Raw genomic sequence first — 25,487 nt, 5'->3', positions numbered from 1 at the left:
CTTGACGTGGGAAAGATGGGATCTCCATTTCTTCGATAGGATCAGGTAGTCCCTCTGTAAACATTCTTTCCATCAAGAAGTGAGTACCACCACTTTCCCATGACTTTAAGTCACTTTCTTCTTGGATGACACTAGGTATGACTAAGGGTCTATGGACTTGGTGAGGTTGTTGTTGCGTAGGGAATACGATGTCTGTAATCTGGATCTGCCTAGGTACTGGTTCTAGATCCCTTTGGGTATCTTCTACCAAACTCCTTAATTGCTTGACTCGCTCAATCTCCTCTGTAGGGTTTGGATAAGTTCCTATCCTCTTCTTGGATCTTGGCCATTGTGGCTCATGAAGATCTTCCTTGTTGGTTTCTATGTTAGTGGTTGTTTTGGTCTCCATGGTTTCTCCTGAATCAGAATCCTCTTCAGCATCGTTCATATATACGGGGTCGTCACCAGTCCCTATGCTGATCTTTGAACTAAGGTCTGACTTCGCTGCTTTTTGTGATCTCTTCCTTCGTGTTTTCTTCTTTTTCTGAGATTGGGCAATTGATGCCGTGTCTCTTTTCTCAAGAATATAATTTTGTTTTTGGAGCATCGATCGTGTGAGTACGTTTACTGGTACCAAAGGTGTACTTTGTGATGGCTCCTCGGTGACTTCAATCAAGTTTAATGGCGTGATCTTCGGTGCATTTGGATTATTTGGACATTGGGCAATCAAATGATCTATGCCACATCGATTACACATGAGTATCGGCATTGTAGACGTGCTCGCTTGATTGGTTTGCATTAGTGTGGCGTTCTTTTGTAGCATAATAGGACACTCGGCTACACGATGTGGACCTCCACACTCATAGCATTGAAGAGGTGGTCTCTTAGCAGTGTAATTGATATTTTGGCCTCTTGTCGCAAGAGCAGCTACTTGATATACAGGTTTGACTTGTCCCCAATAGTCATCCATGTAGTATTGTGGACTTTCTTCAAGCACATCCATCTCATAGGCAATATTAAGATCTATATCTTCCTCACAGACTTCCCAACAAGCAATAGATGACTCACAACCCACTTGATTCACGGAAGTGATTCTCAGATGTGGTGGTTGCGGTCCTAGCACAGGAGGTGGTAAGGGTGTTGTTTGAACAACATTTTGGGCCCTAGGGACCATGTGTTGTGATGTTTGTTCAAGAGGTGGGACCGGCATCAATGCAGGCACTCTAGGTGTGTCTGTCCATGCTAAGGTTGGTTTATTGGCCATCACGCGCTTAAATACTATGCAATCCTTAAATAGGCTTTAGGGTCATTGTTTGATGCCTTCATGCTTGCGAGCTAATAGATTTAGGCTCAGCAGACACTCTTTCTCCTTGAATCATTAAATTATCCTCCAATTGGATCGCATTGGTGGTGACTGCTTCCCAAGTGGTGATACCTCTAATGACTAGTTCATTGTAGATATACTCATGTCGTAACCCCCTAATGAATCTATCAAGCAATTGGTTATTGTTGAAGCGCTCATTTGGATTACAACGAGAATTCAAATGCTTCAAGTGACTAATAAAGTCTCTCACCGACTCTCCTTCCTCTCGTTGGGCTTTCTGGAGCTGAGAGGCTACACCCCAAATCACTCCCTCTCGTATGTATTCTTTCTAGAACAGTCTCCTAAGAGTAGGGTAAATCGTTTTTTCTTCCATCCTTAGGGTTCTATACCAATCCCCAGTCTTTCCACTTAAGGTTAGGCTTAAAGCATTGCTCTTATGCAAGTCATTGTGTTCTCCTAGAGAATCGCATATTTGTTCAAACACTTCGATATGCTTTCTCACATCCCTGTCTCTACTAAATTTTTGTGTGAGCTTGGCTATTTGTACTGCCTTACTTCTAGGCTCTCTATAAGGCGTGTTACGCATATTCTTAGCAATAGACCGACCAATAGCTTGAGAAAATGTTGCCAAGTCACCTAAGTGAGCAGGAACCGTGGGTGGAGGTGCTCCAGAGACTACATGTGGAGTAGGTATTGGCATTGGGCTTGGCACATAGGAAGCCCTTGGGTTCCACGTTTGGTACGGTGTTGTGCCATGTGGCAACCCAAAGTTCATATGTGTGGCCCTAGGCATAGCAGACGTCAGATGTGACATTCTAATGCTAGCCGGTATAGTCCCATGGAAATAAGAGCTTGGGTGTTGTGGTTGTGGAGCATAGGTTGTTGAAACAATGGGAGGAGTAGGGACTACATGAGTACGATGACCCATATGTGCATACGATTGGTACACACTTGTAGGTACTGTTGCAGGCATTGAGCTACTATGTAGTGGTGCTTTACTAACAAATGAGGTCCATGGCGTGTTTCTTGGCATGCCCATCATTGGGGTAGGCATGGTAGCCATGGTGTCATCAAGGGAAAGATGAGCTAGACTTGGAAAGGTAAATCTATCACTTGTGGGCGCAAATTGCACTGAGACCCTTGGAGAAACAACATATGAAGGATCCATCGGACTTACCGAGGGAGTCTCCATTTGCGATAAGGTCGGTTGTTTAGCCTTTCCTATATCTAAGAATCTCACGAGACCCGTTGAAGGCATGGTGATCCCCTTGTTCGTCTCTCTAACTCAATGACCCTATGGATGACTTCACAAACTCTTTGTTGTTGATCCTCCACACTAGTAGCACCCATTGTGGATTGTATGACATCTAACCAACCCACGTGATAGGTGTCACCTGTGTATAGGTCGGTTAGAATTTCCGTTTGTAGTTGGTACTCCCATTTCTTATTTAAGAACTGGATTGAGGTGCTAGGGGTGTCCTTTGAGCTAGATGCAATGTTGATTTCTAGGGGTTGGCCCTTAGCGGTTGCTAAGTCAGGAGCACTCGATTGCTCTCCTAGCAAGGATATTGACATAGGGGCTTTCGTTGTTAACTCTCTTCGTTGCTCTGCCTTGCGTAAACTCTCGAATTTCTTTTCCCTTGCTGCAACGATATATCGCTCAACCTCTTGAACTTCGGCAAGGCTTCTACCATCGGGTAATATGACCTCGGAGGGAATTAGCTCTGAAGAGTCAAGAGGTGTAGTGAATGAAGTATTCACGTGTACATTCTCTAAGGGCAAAGGCTCTACGTTGGTCATGAATGGAGAATTTACTTCCCCACCCCCCTCATTTACATCATTAGCTCCATGTTCGGAACGAGTGGCTCTACTAAAGGTTTCCTTCAAGCGGCTAAGCACGCTCAGCCCGGACCGCGGGCCCATCGCATGCATGTCTTGGCTTGAGCTATTGGGATTAGGCATTGGGAAACCCTCCATGACGTTGTAGTCAGAGGAAAAGTCACTAGCCTCTATGTTTGGGTCTTGGTTTGTACTACCTTGGGTCCCCGCCGAGGGCCTGGAACCTAAGGTAGGTGGATAATGAGAACTCGCGTAAGTCGAAATTCTCTTTAGTTTCTCCATCTCTAGCACACAACCAGGCGTAGATGCATGTGCCTTTGGCACCCTTCAAGCGTCGGCGAATAACCTCGAAGGTTAACCACTTACTTTTTTAGGCGTCCGTTTTCACTCGTTTTTTTTTTTATAAATGTTTTTTAATGATTGGTTTTTTTATTAAAGTGTGTGATAGCTCAAAACGAGCGTATCACTTAGAGGGTTGTGTTGTGCTTTACAGCACAACGTTCGGTCACCTGAAGCTCCGTTGGCTTGGGCTTGGGTCACGTGAAGCTAAAATACGTAATTTTAAAGGGCGACTGAGGCCTAAGCCTGAGCGTGAGCTTGGGCTTGGGTCTGGGAGATATTCCCGATCCCGGTCCTACCTTTAAGTTTTTTTTTGTTTTTTGGGATAAGGTCGCCGGGGCCTGCGCGAGCACACACATACTCTACCTACCTACTTACAACTAATACACCTACTGTTACACACTAACACACTTCATTAGCTCTCACAGATCTACTTCCTACTTACTGTACTTTACATTACACAGAACTAACACCTTAGCACAGAGAAAACACAACAACCTTTCAAAACTTCATTAACAAAGAAATACACAATAGCAACACAAAATCCTTCTTCTCAACACACACACCTTCCTTCCCTGCCTTTCCTACAATTAAAATTGCACCACAAAAGAAGCACAGAGTGCCATTCAAGTTTAGTGTATGGCATTCCCCGGCAGCGGCGCCAAAAATATGAGCGTATGTTGCACGTATCAATGCAAGGAACTTGCCAATACACTGTGTGCTAGCCACAAATGGCTCCAAGCACGCAACTAGCCTAAACTAGTAATCTCAAAGATGGCGATGGTGTGTCACTCACCGCTCTATGCTTGCTGTTGTGGAGGATTCCTTGCCGCGAAGAAGAAGGAGCCGCCGTTGTGCCGCGCTCAACCGCCTCGCCGCCACCGTGCCGTCGTCGCAATGCTTGATCGCACACACACACACTCTCTCTCTCTCTCTCATGCATACACACACACACACACACACACACACACACACACACACACGCAGATGAAGAAGAAGAAGATGGAGATGGAGCAAGAGCACTCTGCAATTGCACAAATGAGAGAATGAGTGAATTTTAGGTTTAGTTGACTGTTATACGAGCTCGCCCCATTCACACTTGGGCGCCCATGCTTAGCCAACTAATCCCTTGAATGTTCCAATTAGAGTGTGCCTCTCATTGGCGATCACTCTTACCCTTTTCCTATTGGACAGACAAGCCCGGTACCTGCTGACTCTACCAAATAAATAATACAGTGTCCGTCGTAGGTGATAGGAATGTGCATGAGGGTTAACACTGGTACCTGATTAGAATATGATGCGTACAAAATATTTAGATAAAGTGAAAGCTACATTAGAGAATATTTTAAAGCACACAACTCTTGATTATGTGTCACAGTATGGATGCACAATCGCTCTAGATGGTTGAAAGATTGTCAAGAGTTGTAGACATGCGTAAACTTCTTAAGGTAGCACCATAAGATGTAAGACTTTTGTTGGGAAGCAAACTGTTTGCTCCTTCCATGTGTATTCTCTCTCTAGATTGTCCATGTATGTGTCATGTGTATACCCATGAGGTATATATCATGGAGTCATACCCATGAGGTGTATATCGTGGATTCATACCCTTATTACCTACATCTAAACACTTGTATGGGTTATGTATATAAGCCCTCAATGATTCCCTCCAATAATTAGTAAAGTATCCCTCAATCAAAGTGGACCCTAGCCACCCAAGTTCCCTATGTAAGGCTCCATCTCTACATACTTTGTAAGAGAGCATCGTCTCAAGCTATGGTTAATCAGGTCATGTTTATTCTCTTTGGTTTGGCAAGATTTTATTATTGCTATGAGTACTTAATCAAGTGCGGTTAAATATGTCATTTAGCACTATGAATGCAACCCTACTCTACCCACCATAAATCTTCAACAATTGGTACTAGAGCCCTATATTGATTAGTATTTCCAAAACTCGCAAATCCTATGGCATCCCTATCATGATCTCTATGCTAGATCATTATGTCATCTATGAGGTTTCTAATGAGTGCTATTAATTTCTTTTAGATAATAATTTTGAGAATAAAACCTTGATTAGCTTATAATGTGAAAGGCAACCCTGCATCTTCTTACAACGTAGGAAAAGGGAGTACCCTCCCATATTGCATATTCCTTCACTGCTGTAGATGACTGGTGTACCTAAGGCCCCTTTATCCTCCCAAACATCACAACCAAATGATATTGTGTGCTACGCACATTGAATCCTACTCTTTTTTCATATTGGAAGAGGTGAAATTTTGTTATGGTAATGAGCTTCTAATTCTTTACTTAATTACTCAATAATCAATTATTGTGATGCATTACACATGTGCCACACCTCTTGCTTTGATATGTATGCTCTCGATTATATCTATGGTGATGATCTTGCACTAGCTTTTTTTGAAGAGCAAGTAGACGTTGTCCTCCTCTAAAAGGGTAAGGCCCCTCTTCACTCACATTGAAGTTCAATGTCTTTGGATTTCATTAAAGGCTACCTCATGAATAAAAAAACTTGGAGGTGTTGTTAAACCCATGGAGACCGGTGAGACATCCAAACTATGGGGAATATTTTGATACCCATGGAGACTAGTGACATTAGCATGAAATTTGTGCATTAGCAACAAGAAAACCCTCCTACATCGCCCATTGTTGGGATTAAGGTGTCATCAAGCTAATTTTTGTTGAAGTGAACTCCATCAACACTTTTGGTGACCAATGAAGCACTTCAAGCTTCCATGTTTCTTCACCCGCTGCGAATTGGATCAAGCTCTTTGAGGACAACTTGTGCACCTAGGGCCCCTATATCCTCCCAAACCTTGCGGCCAAATAATATTGTGTGCTATATATGCCTAAAGCGTTCACTAAGTAAAATTCTCTTACATCACGTGCGTTCACCAAAATGGATTTTAATTACCCCCTTTTGTACACATGAATCTATAAATTCATAAGAAATTAAAATCCCTTCTTTTGAATGCATGTGCTATGTTACATATACTTTAGTGAACTCCTTGGGTACCCATGTTGATCATACACTTTTGTCATTTTCAAAGAGCTCCAGACTTGTTATGGTAATGAGATTGTAACACTTAATTGATTTCTTAATCATCATTAATTAATTATTGCAAAGCATTATACACATGTCTCAATTTTTCCTTCAATATGTATGTTCTCATCTATATTTATGGTGATAATCTTGCACCAATACTTTTATAGAACATGGAGATGTTGCCCTCCTCTGAGATGGTAAGACTCATCTTCACTCACAATGGACATCAATAAGGGATAAGTAAGGTATCCAAAGTTCAAAGTCTTTGAATTTCAAACCATTAAGGTGTTGCTAAACCCATGGGGACTAGAAGGCTTACCATAGCCCAAGCGACCTAAAACCCAAGCAAATGTCTATATGGTCAGGACCCATTTTATGCTATGTGTTCCACTCTATGTTGTGATTAGTGACATGTTTTTTGCATTCTTATTAGTAAGGCCCATGCAATGAATCAATGAACTCAAAATTCATGCTTCAATATTTGAAGACATCAAAATACAAATCAACAATGCTTATGCTCTTAGAAAGTTTTCAAAAAAGAAAAAACACTACATCTAATTGAGCAATTTGTAAGTATTGAGGAAAAGTAAACATTTAGCTTGCCAAGAAAAATTGACTCACACGTCTTCGTTTGAAATGCCAAAACCAAGTTATGTGCGTGGTTAAGATGCTTCAAAGAAGAGGATTTTAAGACATTGAAAAGTTTTCAGAACCAGTACCAAGGACTAGGTACATATTCCATGGAGCGAGCTTAAGGAGTAAGAGTAGCAAAAATGACAGCATTTGCAAATGGTGAGGGGTCTTCTAAAGAAGTGGGAAAAAATAAGTTGCTTTGAACCTAATTGTAGCACTTTGTATTGGTATGTGGTGCTACAAGAAGCAGATCCATAGGGGCTTAATTTTGTAAGGGGAACTCTACATGTGGTGCTACAATGGGGGAGAAAAATCTCCCCCAAAGCTATGTGTTACACCACGTACGGCCAACAACTATGCAGTGGATTAACAATAAGAGCTTAGGAAGCAAGAGTATTCACAATGGCATAGCATTGTCAAGGGGGTAAGGGATCCTCTAGAGAACTAGGAAAAGAAATTATCTTTCAAAGCTGCATGTAGACCCGCGTGTCAACATCTGATGCTACAAGCAGCTCCCATGAGGTTTTTTCTCTAATTATTGTCTTTTCCACAATGGCTCAAGTGTCTAAGAAACAACATCAAGCCCTTACAAAGGTAGAGTGAAGCCCTTTAAAATCTTCCTATAACATGAGGTGTTGGCATGTGGTGGCACATGGAACTACATAGGAGTCTAATGTTTCCTTGGTCCATAATGGCTAAATGTCTTAGAAGAAAAAATTAAGCCCTTTGCGGAGCTGCATGTAGCACCACCTATCGACACATGGTGCTACAGATATCTCCCAGAGGGCTTGAATTAGCCCATATGAATCTTCCTATAGCAATAGGTGTTGACACGTGGTGCTATAGGAAGCTCTGCAAAGAGTTTCAATTAGCCCCTATGAAGCTTCCTATAGCACCACATGGTACTATAGGTAGCTTTGCAAAGCGCTTAAAACCCCTATAAAGCTTCTTAAAGTACCCATGCTGATAGGTGGTGCTATAATTAGTTCCACAAAGGGCTTAAAGCTTCCTATAGCACCAGGTGCTTGCACGTTGTTCTATAGATAGCTCTACAAAGCACTTAATTTTTTTCATCTTAGAAATTTAATCATTGTGTCTAAGAGAAAAATTGAAAAAAAAAATTCTACTTTGTAGTTCCATGTACCACCATGTGATGACACCTGGGCTTAACTTTGTTTTACTTCAACATTTAGCCATTGTGGGCAAGAGAAGCACTAAGAAAAAAACCTCCAAAGTTTCTTGTAGTACCACGTGCCGAGGTGCTAGAGGTAGCTCTACAAGAGATTCATTATTTCTTAGATAGTTGGCCATTGTCAACAAGAGAAAAATTAGGAAAAACGCCACATCCAGAGTTGCCCATCACGTGGTGCTATAGGGAGCTTTGAGGTTGAGTGTTTTTCTCTTAGACATTTATCTATTGTAGACAAGAGTAGAATTAGGAAAATAAAAGCTCATCCACATCTTCCATGTCTTAGACATTTAGCCTAGTGCTTGAAAAAAACCTAGGTATAGTATAATAAAAAAATATAAAATTTGAAAATTACCTTTAAATTTTAAATTAGGAGATAAGAACACCTATAGAAATTAGAGAAAATTTGTATAAAAATATTCAAACATAGCTAGTTTACCTTTAGAATTTTTATGTGAAGGTTTCCAAGCTCTCTCGAATTTAAGAAAAAATTGAGCACTTATTTAGCCATTGTGGGCAAAAGAAGAATTGGGGTCCTCCTTATCTGCATATTGGAGGTTAATGGATTATAGTTGATCAAGTTTAAATTTGAGAAGTTAACCCTTTTGTGGGGATATTTGTGGATAGAGATTAATAGATTTACATGTTATGTTTAACACAAAGAAATTTTCAACTTGACAAGCCACTATTCTCTATAATGTCCATTGCTCATTCAATGATCTTGTATTTAATTCGTCATCTTTTTTGTCTTTGGTCATTTGATCTTATGTGATTGTGCACGACAGTCATTCGGCTGTCGAGCGGCAGTGCAAGGAAGTGATGATGTTGCCGGTCCACAAGGGGGTTGTTCCAGTGCCCAATGGGGCCAATATCTTTTTTGAGGGTAGAGGTGGCCCTTCCCCTTGAGCAACGACCGCGTCGTCATTGCCCTGGGAAAGAGGGGCTCACACATATTGTGGGGCTCAAGCGTGCCAAAAATAGAAAGAGAAATTTCACATGCAAAGCAAGCTAAAAAAAAGAAAAAGTGGACAGAAATAGAGGAGGCTCTAAACGCCCTATAAGAGCAATAGTTTTTGGATTTTTGGGGGGCTGCGAAGGGAGTTCTAAGGAGAAATCTCAATGATGAGAGTTCCACAAGAAAGGAGCCTACGAGGTGCCGAAAGAAGCGATTTTGGCTTGTTGATGTGTGTGCCAACAGGGCTAAGACAAGGTGAAGCGTATGTCGATTGTACATGGTGTTTCTTTTGGTAAGAAAAGAAGCTAATCACCACCAAATTTTGTGCCTTCTCTTCCCCCTTCCCCCGTTCTTGTCTTTGCTTTGCTCCAAAGTGTGTGGTGTTGGTGTGTAAGCAGTGTGCACCCCCTCGACTGTCTGTGTGGGTGAGAGAGAAAGAGAGAGGGAGAGAGAGAAGTGTCGTTTTGTGGAAGAACTAGAAGCGGGAAAAATTGGGGTGATTGTTGTCAGTTGATTATGCGGAGCATTTGTGCGTCGGTAGACGTATCAACGATGCAGATGTGTGCAATTGTGATGGTCATTTCTAATGGACGGGGGTGTTGTACCATGGGCTATAGAGAGGCATCTGTATGTGTTTTTTGGGGTGTTCCCATTCACCCTCTCCAACGTTCTCTAAGAAGGACCAAGTGATTTGGTCATATGCTTTGTCAAGGTCAAGTTGCAAAAGGATACATTCTTGATTATTGAACTTTGCATACTTGATGGAGATCATAGCTACCATAATGTTATCATGTATTGACCTTCCTTTGAGAAAGCCATGTTTGTGAGGGTGATCGCTTTATCCAAAAGAGGGGAGATCCTAAGGGTGAAAACTTTGGCAATAATTTTATAAGCTACCTTCATCGTAGTAATGGGCCACCAATGTTTTACACGGGATCAATAAAGTTTTCTTAGGAATAGGTTTGATGAGAGCCCTTTTATACTTGTATCCATCACCCCTCTCATCCATCACCCCTCTCCAACAAGGGCTTGGTTTTCCAAGTGTGTAATAGGGGACTTAAGACCCCCCCAAAACTCTTTGAAGAACTCGGTCATACAATCCCATCCTGGGGATTTCTCCTTGCCTATTGAGTGTAGCGCAAGCAAGTACTCATCCTTAGTGAAGACCTTCTCGATCATGTTTGCTTTAGATGTTGTTATAGCTATGATGACACCGTTGAGAAGTGAGTCGCTTGGTTTAGATGGTGTTAAGGTTCTGATGACACTATAGAAGTGAGACTCTTGCTTTGTCCACCTCTCTCGGCTGGGACTCCAGCTCTCCCATGATATGACTCAAGTGATTGAACATCAATTTAGCCATATCATTAGGGTCTTGTCCGACATTCCATTCATGGTCCATGATTGTGTATATGGGTCCTCAATTCCTCTTCACTTTGAGTGTCGTGAAGAAGAACGCTTGATTGGCAACCTCTGGTTGTAGTTGGATCTCTCTTGATAGTAACCTTGCCCTCATTACCTCTTCAAGTTGCTACTCTTCAAGGTCTACTTTTGCTTCAAGACACCTCTTGTGTTTCGCTTTGGAGGCCGTCCCTTCTCTCTTTTTTGTTGTTGAACAATCCTACTTCATCTTAACTTTGCTTATGGTTTTCCTCGTGTGTCTTCTTTACCCTTGGGCCCATTCTTTTAATAGAATTTTGGATACTCCAAGTAGAGACATCATCCCAAGCTCTTGAATTCTCTTATTCTACATCTTCATCGAGCTTGCTCAGGGCTTTTTTAGCAAGACTTTTGAAAAGTGGTTCTTTGAAAGGTGTTCCCCCATGACTAGTTTCTTCTTTGATCCTTCGCGGTACTGACCTTCTCCCTTGGCTTTTTTAGTTTCAGGGACAGTGGTAGGTGATCTATAAGACTCTGAGAAGTGAGTACCTTCATTTCTACCACAGAGGGAATCCAGTCAGCTTGATGGGAGCAATAGCACCTGTAAGCCAAGAGGCAGTGTGGGCATATTGAAGGCTATGTAGGTAAAGCCCGGTGTGTTTTTTCATGGACCAACCGACCACAGGTCTACCAATGCCCTCTTCTTAAATAGGCTCAAACATTTTTCTTTTTCAAACACTAGAAGAGCATGTTCTATCCTTTTTATTCTCCACCATATTGAAGTCTCCTATCAAGCACCACTCACCCTCAATGGGGGTGTCTCTAAGTTACATCCACATGACTGTAAAGCCAATTGATTAGTTCGGCATTGGTCGACACTCTACCCATAAATCCAAAAACTAGCATTGAGTTGGCTAGCACTGTGAATTGTCACTTGATCAAGGACAGAGGAATAACTACTATTTGAGCATCTTCTATTTCCATTGTTTGCAGGAGAGTCTTCTTGAGAGCGTGAAAGACCATATTGCCCTTGGCATTGTTCCTGGACGGGGTTGGTGCCAAAAACTCCTCAAATGACCTCTTGTTTGAAAGCATGCTAAGGATAGCTGATAGATCTTTTCTAATAGAGTTTTGCACTCTTTAAGCTCTTCCATAGTCAATAGGGCAGTGTTGTTATGACCAATTGACATTGCCACTCAAAGTGCCAAACCCCTTTGATATGTTTTTGAGACCTTTTGCCTAAGCGCTGGTGAGGCTTAGGAGAATACTCACATTGATTTTACGATAAGCGCTAGGTAATGGAGAAGGCCAGAGGGTATGGCCGCGATATTGTAGAGAAGCTGCCCTGAGCTTTAAACCACTTTTTGGATATTCCTAGCAAAGATATCCCGAGCTTTAGGGTTTGCCAAATCAAAATCTTTATTAAGGTTGCTCAAAGATTTTCTAACTAGCCTTTGAAGAGCCGGTTTTTGAAAAGGTGTACCCCCATGATAAGCAACTTCTTAGACCTTTTGGGCTATTGTCCCTCCCCTTTGGCTTTTATGAGTTCCATGTACAACGGAAAGTAATCTAACAGGCTTTGTGTAGTCACCCACGATCTTCATTTCAAGAAGCGATGGAATCTAATCAGGTTGATGAGAGGAGTAGCATCTATCAAGCTGAGATGTCGTGCAGGCATATTGCAAGCTGGTGTACGTAAATCCCCACGAGCTATTCCATGAACCAACCTCCCACATGTCCATCAAAGCCCATTTCTCACATAGGCTCAACCATTCTTTTTCCCTAGTCTTACCAATTGACTTGAGGAGCCTGTTATGTCCTGCCTCTTCTCCACCGTATTCAAGTCTCCTATAAGGAGCCATTCCCCTTCAATAGATTTATTGATCTGCCCAATTGACCCTCACTCTTAGGGCTCTCCCAAAGGGATGATTCAGAACCACCTTCGGTTCTAAGTCCATGTCCACAATTGTGAGGACGCCATTGTACCCGGCTATTCCCTCTTTGTAGAATATCAACTTCTTGCCCATTGCTTGCTTTCTTTTTTTAAGAGCATCTAGATGATGTTCTTGGATGGCCCAACAATCAAATTCCTTATCTTTTTGAATTTCCTCCTAGAAGAGGACGTTCTTTGTGCGGGTTTTCAATCCATTAACGTTCCATGACCGGATACCAATATCTTCCATCATTAAAAAAGGGGTACAAACTCCTCTGCCTAGAGGAGCTCTTCCTCTGTATCCTCTTTCCTATTGTCCTCCTCCATTGGCACTTTCCTAGCCTCAATCTGCAAGTTTGCCAATTTAGTTGTCACGAGGTTCTCGAGATCGGTATCTTGCAGCACATTGAAGAGGTTGTCGTATAAAAAGGGGGTTTTGGGATTATCCGGTGGCAATTCTTTCTATTGTGTCTAAGAAGGGGCATTAACTTGTCCACGCACCACTTTTTGCTTAATTAGTGTCTAAGAAGGGGCATTAACTTGGCACACACACCACTCTCCCAAAATCATGTTGGCCAGTGTGACTATGTCACATTTTTGCATTGTATGAGCTGGAATCTTCATGGATTCCATGAAGGTTCCATGGATGCAATTCAAGTAGGCAATGTCCATACTCAAAATCACTAGCAGCAATCGAACTCAAACTCAAGTTGTCAGTTCTTTTTCCCCATCTTCCATATTTTTAATTACCATCTTTAAGCATAGTATGTGGAATAAAGGATGTTTGTTGCTCGAATGTTTGTGGAAAATGTAGCATATGAAAAGGGAAAAGCGAACAAGAAGTATAGAGAAAATCATTTTCTTCTTGATTCCATCAAATGTTTAAAAAAGAAAAAGTGCATACACTTTCCCACTTTTGATTTGCTTTTACTATGCAATTTTCTACTTGGCCTTAAAAATATATAAACCCAAAGTGGTTTAAAAAAACGTGTTAAAAATTCTTGACCAAAAAAAGGATGCTGATTCATGTTAAAGAAGAAAATAGAGAAATGATAAATCTATTCAAGTGCCCTCATCCCACCACAATGTCCTCATCCCACTATAGCGACGATGATGACATGAGTTTCTTTTACACATTTACCGCGTAAATCGTCTCGGTTTCTTTCACGTGTGTTGTGCATGTAAATCTTCTTCAACCAATGACCATAAAGCTTTCAATCATTCTTCTTAAGATTGAGGAATAACCTTTTTAATGATGGCCATTGTTTGAGGCCTTTTCACTTTTCTTTTTGAGAATCTAACCCAGAGTGATGAGTAATGGTTGGATGCCAATTTCACTTTTTGTGAACTATTATTGCAATATGCATCATAGAGCTTCACAATCTTGGATTTGATCATATGATATGAAGTCATTCCTTTCAAATCTTGTAAGGTATGGCCAGTGCAATATTCACATTTGAATTGCCTCTCTCTCTCTCTCTCTCTCTCTCTCTCTCTCTCTCTCTCTCTCTCTCTCTCCGTCCCCCCGGGCCCCCCAGTTCTCCCATCCCCACGCCCTTGCACACACATATATTCCAGCACATAATGATTCTTTCTATGTAAAGATTAGAAGATAGACCTAAAATGATGTTGCAAGAGTCCATAGACATCGTCCAATTGAGTGGAAGAAAAGGGGGGAAAATTGCCCCTAGTATGCCAAAAAGAACAACCTCTTTAGAACATACCTTGCAACAAGAGATGTCACTCTGGGCCATAAGAGCATCAACCATCTCAACTTATTAATGTTCTATTTGTATGCAATGGCATAATTTTTCCTAGTGTTGTCAAAGTGCTTGAGACCTAGGTGACTATTTGACTGACTACTTGACTACTGTAGGATATAATGCAAAAGTGTAGGATCATGATGATAAGCCTAACCACAGCGGCCTCAGTGTCCTGCAAGTGATGCCTTGGATTTTTTTTTTGTAAAAAGCTTTCTACATGTGCCCAACTCCTCGTGTCGTGTCTCCATCCATGTGCTTCCAACTCCTCGCAAGCTCGCACCTGCTCACCTAGTCTGGCACTCGTCCTCCACAATGACTTTTCTCTTTTCATGCCCCAGAGCATCTCCCAAAGATTCGCCTCAAACAAATCATCCAAAATTGTTTGTATCTACATACTAGGACATACTATACTATACTAGCATTATCATAATGATGGCTACAAAGCAGTTGCTAAGCACCTTTGGTTGCAATAGCTAAATAATTACAAACTTTTTGTGTGTAAGTGCCTTTATGCAGGCATGAAATGAGGTATATATGTTAGGTAGAAGTATCTAGGATTCTTTAGGAAATAAAGCTGCTATAATTTTCTGTTTGAGGTGCCTTTGGCATTTGGAGTATTTTGTGAGCATAACATCTTCCATAGCATCTGAAATATTTTGTTAAGTAAGGGTATGTTCTCATATGGCACATGTACACTTCTGCAAACATTCCCCCATGAAGTTACATGATAGACATTTGCACAATGTTACTTAATGACCCCCCTTACAGGTGTTATATGTGAAACTTGAACTTGGAAGGTCTTACCGCAATGGAGGTAGTGCCATGCAAGGGTGAAGAAGCATGTTGAGATCTTGTGGAAGAGAAAAAGTGAAATCCCATAATGATTGTACTTGATAGATTGAGAACGCCTGCGCCCGCCCTCTTTACAGCAACTTCCTCTTAAAATGGTGCATCAGAAGATGCCCCAAATGTGGCAATCCCCTTCCTTCAAGTGATAAGTCTTGATTTTAAATGAAGACCATGATCTTGTCTTGATTTAAATCTCCTCTACAACCACAAACTTTGGTATAAATGGCCCCTAGTATATATGGACAATGTCAGCACGTGGAAACAATCTAGAAACTAAGGGTGAAGATTTTGCTTGATAAGCAAACCCCTTGGCCCTCAAGAAGCCCGTTGCTTAAGCTAACCATGAGGTTAAGCTAGAGTAATCTCATTTGTGATTTTGCTAACAAGGGTTGATTCTCTTTGGCATGCTATGAATACCAAGAGACACACTGTAGCTTTTGCAATGGTTGCAACTTTCTATCTACTATCACAGACTAAAAAACTAGAGAGAGAGAGAGAGAGAGAGAGAGAGAGAGAGAGAGAGAGAGAGAGAGAGAGAGAGATTAGTTCACTCATGAAACCCATGCATAGAGATTTGGGAGAGTTTTGCCTAACCACCCGAAGGTATCCTCAGTCTCGAAAAAATAAAAAGCTTTTCAAAACATCTTAAGTGCATAAGTGAAGAGTGAGTTTTTGAAATGAAAAGACCCATGAAAATGGAAAGTCAATGGACTTTTTGTGTCCATATAAAGAGATGGTCGAGTGCACAATGATACATGTGTTTTTTCTTTTTCCTTTAGCGTTTTTTTTTTTGTCCTTGACTATATAGATAGTGAATATATACATATATATTTGAAGCCATTATTTTATCCTTGACTATATAGATAGTGAATATATATATATATATTTGAAGCCATTATTATAGCAACATGGGAGAGAGAACGGAATCAAGGTTAAAGTTCGTACCATCTCTTGTACTATTTTATTGGTATTAATCAACAAAATTAACGTTTGCAGAATTGTACAATTAATGTATTTATTGGGGAATGTTTGCAGAAGTGTACCATTAATGTATTGATTGGGGAATGTTTGCAGAAGTGTACATGTGCCATGTATTAACGCAAGATAATAAAATCAGGCATGTATTAATGCAAGATAATAAGCTCTGTGTTTTTGCAAGGAATCCATTATATTATCTCTGGATAAGATTCACATGGATATAGAAAAGCTGAACAAATGACCTCAACATCATCGTCTTCATGGGTTTTGAAGTTTTGTTGATATGTGTCACAAGAAGTTTTGGACAAATTCTCACAATAATTCCCACATTGTGACTTACCGCAACATCATGAGCTTCTGCGAGGGAGGCACCACATACCTAGCTAGGTATGTGGTGCCTCTTGAGCAGAAGCTCATGATGTTATGCATTGTATGAAAAACATCGAGAAAGACTCTGTTTTCCTACATGAGAATATTTCTAAATCTAGCCCTTTAGCATGAAGGGCTTGATATAGTTCTTGAAAGTGTTTACGTAAATCCTAACCGCCTAACCACTGTCTTCAAGAATCGATGATCATGCTCAAGGTTCTTGGAATCACTATTGCTTGGCACCTTGATTATCATAAAGACGGGTCACCAAAGCATCAAATATATGGTATAAATGAAGTTAATAGACAAGCAAATTTTTTGAAGCAAAGCTGCTCAAAATAATGGAGCCCTTGGATTGACTTTTGGGAGAGCCTCTGCCATTATAGCAATGTGGGAGACTGAGAACTTGAAACTATGCGTTCTTTCTTCTGTTCAAAAAGGATTTGCAAATTGCCAACAAAACACCAACAAAAGAGCCTTTTAGAAAGCTTTTGAGTGGTATCACAGGTGTTATTACCACCTACATATGCTACATCTGATCAGGTTTATCTATTAAGCTAAATGTGGGAAGGCTATATGTGCAAATAACTAATAAAAATATTTTGTTTGTTTTAATTTTTAGGGAATTTGTGTTCAATTAAATCTTTAAGTATTACCGTACATATGTGGCAGTGATGTGTGTTAGGACCGCCATGGCATTTTTTCCCTCACTAGGAGGGCTCCCCCCCCCCCCCCCCCGGTGCATTGTATATATGCCCATCACTCTAGGGCTGTCTTATCTTTTTCCATTGCACACTAATATTACCCTATGTTGTGTGCCTTGAACTTCTTCGTCTTCTCCAAGTTGTGTGTGTTTCCCTGCAACCCTATTTCCAACAATTGGTATCAGAGAAGGTTGAGTCCTCTCGGGCTTAGTCGTAAGCATGGCCAGCACACGCCTGTTCACTTTCTCAGATTTTAGTGAGCTTTGGTGAGCATCAACAGGACAACAAATACATCAGTCTCATTTCGACCTCCATTTTCACTGTAGGCAGAACTGTGCAAGCAATTTTGTCATTTTGTGCAATTTTTTTGCTAGTGCCGTTTTTGCATAATACGTCCCTCTCAGTCTTCTTCGGATTGTGCTATATAGCACGCGTTATAATTGCTTCATTTCTCCTCTTTTCGAGCAGTTTTCACATTAGATGCAGGCATTCGCCATGTTCAAGATGTTTCTTGCTGAGGATAAATTGGATAAGGACAATTACTCAATGTGGGCTAACATGATGCAAAATGTTCTTGTGTCAAAGGGCATTTGGAAGGTTGTGCAGGGCATTGATGCACGCCTTGGTTCTGAGGATACATGCGATATTGATTGGTGGCAAGGTTGATGTTGCTAGAGCTATTTTGCCTACGATTGAGCAAACTTGTTGGGATGGTAGAGATGCGCAGGCTCATGCATTGATTGTGTTATTTGTGAAGTGCACTATTATTTCTCACATTCCTTCAGCTAAATCTGCAAAATAGGCTTGGGATATTCTGGTTGGTCTTTATGCAAGTCGCAATGAGGCTAAAATTGCATTGCTACGTAAAGAGCTGAAGTCGAAGATTATGCATGAGGAAGATGAAATGGAAACTTTCCTCATTGATATCAAGGATATTAATGAGCAACTTATTTTTGCAGGCGAAGTCATTTCTGACAGTTTCCTTGTGCAGACTATTCTTGATGCTTTGCAAGATTCTTACCAGACTTTTGCTAGTACTTGGAGACTTATAACCCAAGGAAATTCAGAAGTTGTCAAGTTTGATGCATTATGCACATTGTTGTTGCAAGAGTCACTTTCAAGAAAAAATAGGGCTAAACAGCGTGCAGTTGAACATGCCTTTATTGTTGTTCAGAGGAAAATTGGTAACAACAATGTAGCCACTTCTCATGGTTCTTCTGCGAGTGGTAAATCACCTATTCTTAATGCTTCTGTCGGTAGCACTTCGTCTGGGAATTCTGGTGAAAAAGGCAAGAAAAATATGTGTTGCCATTATTGTAAAGCTAATGATCACTTGATCAAGTAGTGTTCGAAATTGAAGGCAAAAGAGGTTAAGAAGTAAGAGGCTCGTTCCACTACAAGTGCAGTAATTGTAGTCTCTTTTGTGAAAGGAGATTGTGATGCTGATGTACATACAGAATGGGCTTTTAGTATAGAGTGCACTTATGATCCTTATGTCCATGATGCATATATGCCAGTTGATGCAGATGCTCATGTGTGATACTTTGACAATGGTGCTACAAAGCACATTACCTCTCATCTAACTTGTTTATTTCTCTCGAGGATGTCCCTCATAGGAATTTAGTCACTTGTGTCAACAATGCCTCTTATCCGGTCAAGGAAGTTGCAAAGATTGTGTTGTCTGCTACGAATGGCAGTTCTTTCACAGTTTTGACACTTTATGTACCTAGGATCAAAAAGAATCTTTGTCTCTATCTGCACTTGCTAGACTTTGTCTTGTTGTGAAATTTGTGGATGACAGATATACAATTTATGATCCTAGTTTTGGTGATGAAATTATTGCATTTCTCATTTAATGTTGTGGGTTGTATAAGCTCACTTTGTATGAAAAGTGTGGGCAAAATTTTGCAAATGCAATTGTAGATTCAAAAACTGTTTCAAATGCAAAACTTTGGCATGCACGTTTTGGGCATGTGAATTTTTCCAATTTGCTGCATTTACAGAAATCTGATATGTTTGCTTCTTTACCGCCTCTTGAAGCACCTACGAAGCATGTTTGTGAAGGTTGTATTTTGGGCAAAATGCAATGTTCGAAGTTTCCAAAGGATGGTTCAGTTAGGGCTATATGCAGGTTGCAACTTCTTCATAGTGATGTTTGTGGGCCCATGCAAACTCCGTCCTTGGATAATTACCTTTGCTTCGGGACTTTCATTGATAATTACTCCAAGCATGCATGCGTGTAACCCCTTAAAGCTAATTTTGAAGTGTTTATGTGCTTCAAGCAATTTCTAGCTATGGCTGAAAATCTCTCTGAATGTACTATGGATCCTCTATTCTGATCAAGGGGCGGATTATATATCTCATGAGTTTAATGCATTTCTAGCTAGTCATGGGATAAAACACCAATGTACAATTCCGTATACACCTCAACAAATTGGTGTTGCTAAAAGGAAAAAAAGGTCGCTTACGGAGATGGCACGATGTATGGTCAAGAGCCAAGCTTTGCCACATTCATTTTGGCTTGAGGTCATCATGAGTGCTACGTATGTACTTATTAGGTGTCCGGTGAAATCTTTGCAATCTATGACTCCATATGAAGCATGGCATGAAAGAATAGCATCTATTGATCACATGTGCATTTTTTGTTGTTTGGCTTATACTTTTGGTGCAACAAACGCAACGCAGAAAATTGGATGATAAGGCTGTCAAATGCATTTTTGTTGGTTATAGTACTGAAAACAAAGGCTGCATGTTATACCATCCACAAACGAAGCGTATCTTGGTTTCATGTGATGTGTTTGTGGAGGACATTTATGACAATTTGTTGCCTCTTCAGTGGTGGAAACTTGAATGTAAATTCCAATGAGGCAGATGTACAACCTATTGGGGTTTTTGAAAATGATACGAACCAACCTATTTCTCATGCAGATGTACATGATGTACTTGATGTGGAAAGGACTGAAAATGAGCAGGCTAGAGGTATGCCAAAATGGTTGGTGCATACTTTACATGACAGTAAATTGGATGCACCTTTGCCTAGGCATCTTCATTCAGGTTCTCGCCATGCATCTTATGGGTTTACAAGTTGAAACGTAAGCCGGATGGTGAGATTGATTGCTATAAGGATCGACTTGTTGCAAAGGGTTATGCATAGCAAAAAGGCAGAGGTTATAAAAAGACTTTTGCCCCCACTTGTCGTATGACTATTGTGCATTTTCTATGTGCATTGATAGTTCATTTTGGATGGAATATACATCAATCAGACTATGTTACTGCTTTCTTGTTATATGTAAAGCGTGAGGACGATTGTTGATCACTGGTCCGAATGAGACACATATTGGTGAATTTAAGGCTGATTTGAATAATGCTTTCAAGATGACAGATTTGGAACTTTTGCATCATTTCTTGGGCATACAGTTTAAGCAATGTGATGGTGGCATTGCGTTGTGTCAAACACGTTACATAAGAGACATTGGTATATAAGTTTGGACTTGAGGACTGCATTCCTAATGTCACTCCCATGAAAATAGGTTTGAAGTTGATTCTTCATCATGTTGGTGATCCTGCTAATGTCACTCTTTAACAAAATGTTGTTGGATGCCTTATCTATGTATGCAATACAAGGCCAGATATTCAGTTTGCAGTCGCATAGGTCAACAAATTTATGCATAGACCAGGGTCTAAGCATTGGCACGTTGTCAAGGGGATATTTCGCTACTTGAGTGGCACTTTACATCTTGGGTTGTTTCTCGGATTGGGCTAGTTTTTATGACACAAGAGTGTTTTTTGTTTCATGCTCGGCAGTTCATGCATATCATGGTTGAGCAACATGCAACCTACTGTGGCCACGTCTAGTTGTGATGTTGAGTATAGGGTAGTCTTCACAGCTATAGTTGAGTGTGTATGGCTCAAATGCCTTATGGTTGATTTGGGTGTTGGACAGGACACTGCCAACATCATCTATACTAATAGTCAGAGCGCATTGACAATTGCGAGGAACCCAGTTTTTCATGCTCACACAAATCACATTGAGGTGCATTATCACTATGTCAAGGAGAGACTCTCAACATGAGAAGTCAGCTTGGCTTTATGTGCCAACACAGGACAACCTTATAGATCTTTTCACAAAGGCCCGCGAGAAGTTCGAAGCTTTTCGCAAAGCTTTGGGCTTACTCCCCTTTGTGGATTGATCATTTCCTCATGAATGCCAGTTTTGTAGCATTGCGTTTGGACCAGGTGCTTTTGAGTTAAAGGCCTGCTTTTGGGGCCTAGGGCCTTTAAATATGAGGCCATAGGCTCATTCTCTGGCATGCTTCTAGACGAAGGTGCAAAGGATGGAGTACAGGCTTGTACTTAGTTGTTGAAATATAAAGAAATACCGAAAGGGACGCCAAGGTTTGGGGCCAATACTCTCTAGGGTGAAATTCCGCCACTCCGTGGCATTGCGTGTTCTCTCTCTCTCTCTCTCTTTCAGTTCGGTTGTTATTGAAGTGCTAAAAGTATCTTCAGTCTGTTCTTTTCCGTTGGCACGTGGTGCCCATCGTGTGACAGTGGTATCAGAGCATCAGGCGTGTGCTTTTCTGAAATCATACCGGTCCTACAAAAGAGTAGACAGAGCAAACCAAAGACTATTGGAATTTTGAAGTAGCTTCGTGCTCCGACCCCGGACTTATTAGACACTCCCACCCTTACTTCATCGCGCAGCAGGCGCGCTCCCGTCTTCACCGCTCATGTCTTACAGGGCATAAGCCATTAAGATCACTTGCAATAGAAGGATCAAGTTTTGTTTCGAGCTGTTGTTTTTCTCAGATGCATTGGTGGATGTCTATAGCTACCAAGCCGCTCACTCCAAGGACTTGGCAAGCTTTCAAGAAAATCTTGCCCAAAGTTATATGGTTTCTGGCAGCTTCTAACAGAGTAGGGTATCATGAAATGCTTGCCGTGGAAACCCTAGCAAATTATAACTTGAAATTTCTCAACATCTCTCAGTAGATGTCTCTTCACGAGCAGATGACCTTGGAGGTCCGATGTGATTGTTATGGCTTGGGACTGCCATCGCCGCCAGAGGAAAACGCTCTGTGCAAGAGCTTATGGACCATGGTGCGGTCAGCTACGACCTTATGGAAGGAACCTAACCTTGATATTTTTGGTGCATTTTTCAGGATGAAAAATCGGTTGACTTTTCGAGCTCGACTGAGATTGAAGTTTGAATTTTGTCTGAGAATCTGTTTGAGAACTTGTTTGGTGATCATGTTTGGAATTTGTTTGAAATGGATGGTATCTATTTTAAACCTGTCTTGGTGCCGATTTAAATTGTTTGACTCTGATTTTAATATTGGTTTTAATGGTTGGTGATTTTACTCCCGGGTGGAGTACTAAGAAATGTTGTTTTGGTATTGTTTGAAACGCAGAACGACGCAAACGAGACGTCTGGGGAGCGGTTCGTTGTATGCTAGAAAACCTCTGAACGACGCAGAAGGGAACTCTGGGGAGCGTTTGGTTGTATGCTTGAAAAAAAAAATTGTTGTTGATACTCCCGGCCCGCCGGACCTGGATGGTTATGCGGGAGGAGTATTGAGAAATCTGAGCAGTGGTTACTCTAAGCACCTCCAAACGATGCAGGCTACGGTTTGGGGGGCGTTTGGTTGTAAAAGGATTCTATATCTCCTGGCCCGGACCTTTTTAGGTTATGCTGGAGGAGTGAAGAGGGAGTCGTTGAATATCTCTCGGGCTAGACCTTGTTAGGTTATGCGGGAGGAGTGTTCATCGGAGACTTTATGTTTCTATGTCTTGTGACATACATATGTGAGCATTTGTGTTGCATTGTGATGTGCCAACCACTGAATATTCCTAATCGGATGAGATTGCCTGGGTATGTAATTTTAGTGCATCAAGACACACGTGGAAGATCAGTGCGGTCTAGGTGTGATGGGTAATTTTACTACACCAGAATATCAAAAGTTTCGATCTAGACGAAAGGAGAAGCCAACTCCTTGATCAAAAGAGTCGAAAGGAGAAGCCAACTCCTTGATCAAAAGAGCCGGAAGAGAAGCCAACTCCTTAACAAAAAAAAAGAGCAAACTGATTGTCCCTCGTAAATTTTTGAGCTAACTTGAGTTGTTTTGCAGATATGTTGTAATCGCAGACGATTACTCTCTTTCAAGAAGGGGGGATGACACAAACTGCTGACGTGTCAAGCCACTGAAGAACGAAGCTACCGGCCAAAGGGCCTAAACCCTAGAAGAAGCAGCAGAAGCAACAGAAGGATCTTACGATGGCCTGCTGCTGCTGATGTGGCAGAGTTGTATGAGATCCCGCATTTTACGCTAACATGCTGATGTGGAAAATGTACAATTAGTCTGGAAATTGCACTGACATGCTGACGTGGCAGTCTGTCTGCGATTAGCACTGCTGACATGGCAATTGTACGGATTTTCGTAAATCATGCTGGCAATTTTTTAGCATTGCTTTTGGACCAGATGCTTTTGAGTTTGAAGGCTTTTCATGTAAACTGCTTTTGGGGCCTAGCGCCTTTAAATATAAGGCCATGGGCTCATTCTCTAGCATGCTTCTGGACGAAGGTGCAGAGGATGGAGTATCCGCCTGTACTCACTTGTTGAAATACAAAGAAATACCGAAAGGGGCGCCAAGGTTTGGGGCCAATACTCTTTGGGGTGGAATTCCGCCCCTCTGTATCGCGTGTGCTTTCTCTCGCTTTAAGTTCGGTTGTTATTGAAGTGCTAAAAGTTTGTTCAGTTTGTTCTTTTCCTTTGGCACATGGTGCCCGTCTTGTGACAGAACACACTTAGGACCTTGGGTGGCATTTTTTCCCTCACTAGGAGGTTTTTTCCCCCGTATTGTATATCGCCCGTCACTCTAGGCCTTACTTATCTTTTTCCATTGGACACTAAGTAATACTACTCTCTCTTGTGTGCCCAAGTTGTGTGTGTTTCCCTGCAACCCTATTTCCAACACTAAGGAATAGAGTAGTCTATAAGATGTTGTTAGGGTCAAAATTCTAATATTTCGAACCAAATCAAGATTAAACTTCATATACTCTTTTGTATTTCAATAATACCAATTATAAGTTCTGTCTATATGTACTGATGATGTGAAGATTACCTTATAGGCTAATTTACCTTATTTGGAGAAATAAATCAAACTTTTGTTGATTATTTTAACCTACCTTGCTATAGGTGCACATTATTGTTACTAGGATTGACAAAATGCACAACGGCTTGAAGAAAGAGTAACTAAAGAGAGCACACAACATATAGCACATTAGGTCATTGAAATGGATACTGAGACGTGTATAAATTATTCACATGGGGATAAAATTCTAGCAAGGAAAAAAAAAAGTGCCAAGATGGTCTTAAAAGCACCTCATGTACCCATTAACTAAATGCAGTTTATCCCATGTGTAATGATGTACTTAGCAATATTATTGCCTCTTTGTTCTATCCACTCTAACCCTAACATTTGATTGGTTATAGAGTTAGTCTATATAGGTTTGTACAACCCACATCATGATCATTTGAGACACACGTGATGATCAGTAAAAGCCATCGTTACTTATTCATTGTTTTATGTGGCAAGTGTACCACTAGTGCGATAAAGTACAATGATGTCATCGTGACTAAAAGTAGCAAGCAGCATCCCTCAATTGCCTTCCCAATACAAAGATAGGAAGTGCAACAGCAACATGTAAGTTGGCTTTGGCTTTAGCTACTTGCAAATTTGGAGCTATATGTGCTATCATAAATTGCAACAGCTTTAGCAACATTATTGGCCAAGAGCCCAATATTTAATGCTCGAACCAAACACAGCAAGGCCCACGACCGTTTCATTGAAGAGCAATTGCTAGCATGAACTTTTGCTCGCAAATAGGATCACATCATTGACATCTTCACGAAGGCCTTGGAAGCTAAGGAGATTTGGATTGAATTGGGACTTGCGAGATGGAATTAAGCTTGAGGGAGTATTTAGATGCAAAATTCAACTAGAGTTCACACTAATGTATGATCGTTGGTGCATTTACTTGTTGGTAATGTGGTATTAGGCACTTGCTTATCACCAATGATTCTATCCTTGGAGACCTCCACTACTTACTACCCCCATTGCATCATTTTCACTTTAGGAATTGCTTCCTCCTCTATTATGATGTTAATGTTCTCTATCTAACTATACCCTTTTTG

Source organism: Adiantum capillus-veneris, chromosome 21, assembly GCF_014529385.1.
Source record: "Adiantum capillus-veneris isolate H3 chromosome 21, ASM1452938v2, whole genome shotgun sequence".
NCBI classification, from domain to species: Eukaryota; Viridiplantae; Streptophyta; class Polypodiopsida; order Polypodiales; family Pteridaceae; genus Adiantum; species Adiantum capillus-veneris.
The sequence above is the reverse complement of the archived record's forward strand: the minus strand, read 5'-3'. Positions refer to the sequence as shown.